Source organism: Setaria viridis, chromosome 1 (assembly GCF_005286985.2).
Source record: "Setaria viridis chromosome 1, Setaria_viridis_v4.0, whole genome shotgun sequence".
NCBI lineage: Eukaryota > Viridiplantae > Streptophyta > Magnoliopsida > Poales > Poaceae > Setaria > Setaria viridis.
The window spans coordinates 37221901-37227900 of NC_048263.2; positions in this window are offsets into that span (position 1 = coordinate 37221901).

The following is a 6000-nucleotide window of genomic DNA, read 5'->3' on the forward strand; positions in this document are numbered from 1 at the left end:
TCTTGTCTCCATTTAAATTACTTTGATCACGTAACCTTCGTTCCTTTCGTCAGGCTTTACAAAAAAAATATAGTATTCCTAATCACGCTGTATATTTAAGGGGTTCTGCATGGTGCATCCAGTTAGGGACGTAACCTGCATAGGACTTCCTGGTGACGTCATTTAGCTGGGCAAAAATTTTCGCTAAGCAAAGGTTCACTCCGCGAGGCTGCACAAGATACTACAAAGACAACTCTTGAAAGCTTGCATATTTTAGTCTATCATGGAGGGTGTTCAGCTACCTCTACTAGGCCATTTTCGTGCACATGAGTCCTAATCATCCTATTTCTTTTCATGACTCGTACTCAAGATAAGAACAGGATAGGCTCGTCACCCTCCCAGCTGCCGGCTACCGCATCCATGGCGCCGGCACCGAGCAATGCTGTTGCCCAGGGAACACAGCTAATATCGCTTACTCAGAACCATCAGCAACAAACGAAGGAACCTCGCAGCTTTTAGAACCCTCAGCAACAAGCGAAAGGAACCTTGCAGCAAGAGTCGACCTCCGCGACAAGAACCCTCGCAGGGCCATCGACAACGACCTCCGCAAGAATCCTCGAGGCTGACGAGAACCTCACAGCAAGCATCAATCAACGCAGCAAGCTCGATCCTCGTGGAAACAATCCCAGCGGCAAGCGTCGATCTCAAGGAGGAAAGCTGCATTCTAGTTTTGGCAATTTAGCAACTCAGCAACAACGTCGTTACAGTCAGTCCTGCATGCATGCGAGGTTGCCAGGCACCAAGGAAGAGCGAGGACGCAGACCATCGATCCAAACCACACTCATCACCGTACGCTGCATACAACTCGAAACTGGTTAACCTCGCAAAGTCGCAATCCGGACGCACGCGAGGCTAGAAGCCAGCACGGTTAACCTCGCAAAGTCGCAATCCTAACGCACGCGAGGTTAGAGATCAGCACGGTTAACCTCGCAAAGTCGTAAGTCAAGTTGTACTCGGAAACTCCAGCCAGAAGCCAACGCTCGCAGCAAGAGCTGAACCCTCGATGCTTCTGTTCAGATTTTGCTAAGGTTAAAAAAACATTTTCTTCCTAATGACCTTGCCAAGGTACTAATAAGAAAAGAACTTTGATGGCATTTTCTGGTCAGCGGAAGCTAGAAAATTAGAACGAACTTTTGAGTAGGGTAGGCTAGCAGTTTCACCTCCGATCTGTGGTCTCCGAGCTAGCAACTCCTCCATGGTCAAAGCATAAAGACAGCAATGCAGCACCGTCCGTCACCTACGTGCGCATGCGCACCCCTGCATTACCTACACGCATGCAACACCCTAGCTTTTCCGGAGCAAAGCTGGAAGCACCGACACATATGCTCTAGATAATCAAGTGCATGATCGAAGCTGGCAGGACCTGCCAATATATTTTTTTTCAAGCATCTGCAGAACCCTCGATCATCAAAAGAAGCACCGGATTTCTTTCATTTTATCTCCCTAACAACACTAAGGTAAAATAATGCAAGTGGAATTTCAGCACTTGACCTGGAGTTTCCGAGTTTTATCGCGGTTAAGTTAAAATACTTAAACATAGCATAGCGCACTGCTCAAGACCTTAGAGTGAAAGACGCTCAACCCTCGAGGCTAGAACCCTCGCAGCGAGCACAACTTCCAGGCAAGCTCAATCCTCGCCGCCTCGCGGCAAGTGCCGACCTCTACAGATCATTCAACCCTCATTCAACCCTCGAGGGTCCTCCGGCCGTACACAAGACAAGCACAGAGCTAGGATGCACCTTCCATCAGTGAACCAGGGCAGGAAAGCTACAAAACAGGCAGTTTGCTACAAGCAGTCCAAATGCAATCGCCGATAGGCCAATCATCGAGCTACCGGCAACATCGAAGCTGCCAGCAAGCTTTTCCCTCAGCGACAAGTTAGGTGGCAACCTCTGCCACCCCACCGACGGCCTGCAGATCACCTCAACAAGCCAGAACCCTCGCTTGGAACAAGCTGCAGGACCTCAGCTATAAGCAAAAGTGTGCATTTAAAAGGTCCAAGAAAACAAACCTCGAAGGTACCACTTTGAGTGTTCATCCAATTTACAATGCCCAGCTACTTTGTCCAAGTGTTCCGTCTTGTTATGATCCCGCTTTAACCCTTGCCTTTTTGAAAGTGAAATGCAAATTTTTATATTCGCAAAACAACAAACCCTAAAGGTGGCAGAACACTTGTACACACTTTGCCTAGAGCCCTAGAGGGGCTACCCCTAGAAACTCACTTATTTTCCTTAGAAATTTTTCTCACTAACTTGCAGAATTTCACCAATGCAAGTATCCCTTTACCAACATGTCACTAACATATTCGAGTACGACTCATTTTCAATGCAATGTTTTATCCCTCATGAGACTAAGTTCAAATTGATATTCGAAGCAACCAAAAATTGCAATATCGATTAGAACATGACGCTCAGAAACTAAGTCCACAAAAGCTTGAGCAAAGCAAGCTTTCATCAACTTATCTATTTATTTGTATCGTTACCATATCGCAGTTGGATGAGGCATGTTGACCTTCGATCGGGGCATCCTAAAAAAACAAGTTACATATTATGTATTGAAATTTTTTCCACTCTAATATGCAAGTTCTCACCGTTGTAAGTATCTCTCCACCCACTTAAGCTAACTCTTGTATATTAGACCCTCGCATTTTTTTTATTTTCAGGTACATTAGTTTTCAACTCGTAACCAAGTCAAGAATTAGGGCATGATATATTGGTTTCAATGGTGTGTTGGTTTTCATCAAGTGATATATCTTTCGGACCTTTGGCTCTCATCAATTATTGGAATTATCTTTATTGGTATTCATGGCCTTCCACTATAATGGTTTTCAAAGCACCAAGTCACAACCTTCGGAGATTGATTAAGGCAATTCAGAGCACTACTCTGTTACGTGCTCAAGTTTCAATCGAAACTACCTTCTCTTGCAGGATTGATGATATGACAATTATGAGATATATATTTGCATATGCAAGCATTTCATTCATATGCATCAAAGCATCCCATTACATGGACGCATAACTTTCGCGCATGAATCGGAAAAAGCTCGAGAGGCCTCTATTATTTGAATTCACAAAAGAGAAGTTGGGTGACGACCCACAAGTTTAGCTTTTTTGTAGTTTTACTTTTTGCTCAAACATTCAAAGCCAAAAGTAACAAAAAGTTGCGGCATCGTCTCTACCTTTTAAGCATTTTTATTTACTAAGCCTCAAACATATGCAAGCATTTCATTCATATGCATCAAAGCATCCCATTACATGGACGCATAACTTTCATGCATGAATCAGAAAAAGCTCGAGAGGCCTCTATTATTTGATTTCACAAAAGAGAAGTTTTGTGACGACCCACAAGTTTACCTTTTTTGCAGTTTTACTTTTTGCTCAAACATTCAAAGCCAAAAGCAACAAAAAGTTGCGGCATCGTCTCTACCTTTTAAGCATTTTTATTTACTAAGCTTCAAAAGGTCACTACATTGCGTTTCTGCGCAATCGGGACTTGCATTTCTATGCAAGTAGAGGTTTGCTTATCCTAACAGTGGATCCAAACACTCGAACCTTGCATTTCTGCGCAAGTAAAACCTTGCATTTCTATGCAAGCAGAGGTTTAATTATCCCAACAGTGGATGCGAACACTCGAACCTTGCGTTTCTGCGCAAGTAAAGCCTTGCATTTCTGTGCAAGCTCTGAGCTAAAAGTAACAACAAGTTGTGGCATCAGTTTTACTTTTTGTTCAAGCATTCAGAGCCAAAGACAACAACAAGTTGCGGCATCAACTTTACATTTTAGTGTACACTTGTTTTCCCTCTAACCTCGCAGGATTTAAAGTTTCACGATCGAAGCAACCAAGAGTTGCGATTTTGACTTTTCGTACCAAGCCGCGGAACCCTCGCAACTCAAGCTGCCTTCCTTGACTTTTAAACCTCACAATCTTATATGTTTGTCTATGCACAAGTCAACATGCGTCTGGAACCTCCGTGAACCAAGCTGCGCTTAGCACCCCGCTTGCCCAGCTCCGGTCATACTTAAGCTCGTGCCAGCAATCATTTGGAAGTGAAATACCAAGTCAAATACAACCATGTCACCATCGAGGGTCATGTTTCTTTTCTTTGGACAAAACACTTTAATCATGTCACCCTCGATGATCCCAGTCAAGGTTTTAGGAAACCAGTCACAAGTTCCAAAGCTACCTAGCGAGGCGCAGCACTTGCCACGACTACGTGGTTCCAAAAGCTGCCAGAAAGCCCATCTAATGCCAAGGCACCACGCGAGCATGTAGAAAGAACCCTCGAGGCAAGCATAGACTTCCATGACAAAATCTAAAAACTCTTGAACGGGAAAAAAACCCCTTTAACCTCATAAGTTTCAAGTCAAGAGACAGAACTTAGTCAAGCTTGTACGTTCCTGGAACTCCATGACAAAACCTAAACACCCTCAAGCGCCGAACGGGAAAAAAACCCCTTCAACCTCGCAAGTTTCGAGTTAGGAGACAAAACTTAGCTATGAAAAGGTCAATTATTAAGAGAACAGAGTGCAGAGCTACTATACTTGGCTTTTGAAAAGGTCAATGATCAAGCTTAGGTCACGACCGCATCAGATTTCCATCAATACTAACCTATGAGAGTGTCTGTGTTTTCGGAAAAGGCCATTACCACAAGCAGTCCACATGCATGCATTAGCTGGCAAGCCAACCATCCGAGCTAGTTTCTCAAGCCCTGCAGTTCAAAAAAGTGCCGGCCACCATCATCACCACAAAAGTCATGAACCACTTCTTAACATACATTACTACAATTCTGTCACCCTCGATCTGTTTATTGCTAGAAATAATTATATCATTTTTATTCATCTTGTTTATTCGCTAGTTGCTACACTTGTTTATTCGCTAGTTGCTACACTAAGATGAGATACAAATAGCTGTCAGTTGTTCAAGGCTCGAAGCTATCGTAAGCCTGCATGGACCTGCATGTGTTACCCCTGCATGCATCTACTTTTGTCCTATGTAGCATCGTTGCATGCATGTCGTTGCATCCGCTTGCAACATGAACCTGCTAAGCATATGGCTGCAAACACCTTAGCTGCCAGGCGATGTTTGCCGCTGGTCACCTACGCACAACAGCAATGCAAAGCTGCTGGATCGAAGCTGCGGACAACTCCGGCATCTCCGAGGACCAGTTCTGCATCACCCCGCAGGGATCTCAACCCTCACGACAAGCACCGAACTCTGCAGGAAGCTACTCTACCCTCGCAGCAAGAACCTTCGCACCTAGCGCCGACCTGCGGCAAGCTCCACCCTAGCAGCAAGCCAACCTCCGTGGCTAGCTTAACCCTCGCGGCAACCCTGCTACCATCACCTCCACATGCATGCGAGGTTGCTAAGGCACCAAGACAGAGCGAAGCATCGAAGCTGCCGAACACCACAAAATGGCATCGAAGCTGCTAGGCTTACAAGTAGCAAAGCAAAAACACAGCTCGTTACCTGCGAGTGCATGGCTGCATACTCAAGCAACTAGGCAGCGCTCCGTCCATCACCTTAACCCTCGCAACTAGACCCTCCGCATACCAGAACCCTCACAACTCTTCGAGACGTGTGCATGCGTCAAACAAAAACCACACATGCATATATTACCTCGGCATGCATGCTCTGCTGAGACCAACTCCCCCGAGGCTAATTGCCCACCAAAACGGCCAAAATAAGTACATAGGCAATTATGTTAAACATCGATGATTATGATCCTATTCTAGAGACAATACAGTTTCAGCTTACCACCTTCGATGGTTATCCTATTCCATGCATGCCAGCAATTGCTAAGCACAAATGGGTTAATCTTTTTCCCTTGATCGAAGCTATCTAGAGACACCGGAATGCAACAAATATGCTAAGTTAATTTGCCACCAAGACATGCAAATCGGATCAGCCGCCCCACTGTTAGAGAATGTGTGTGCACTATATTGCTTCACTTCAATCACT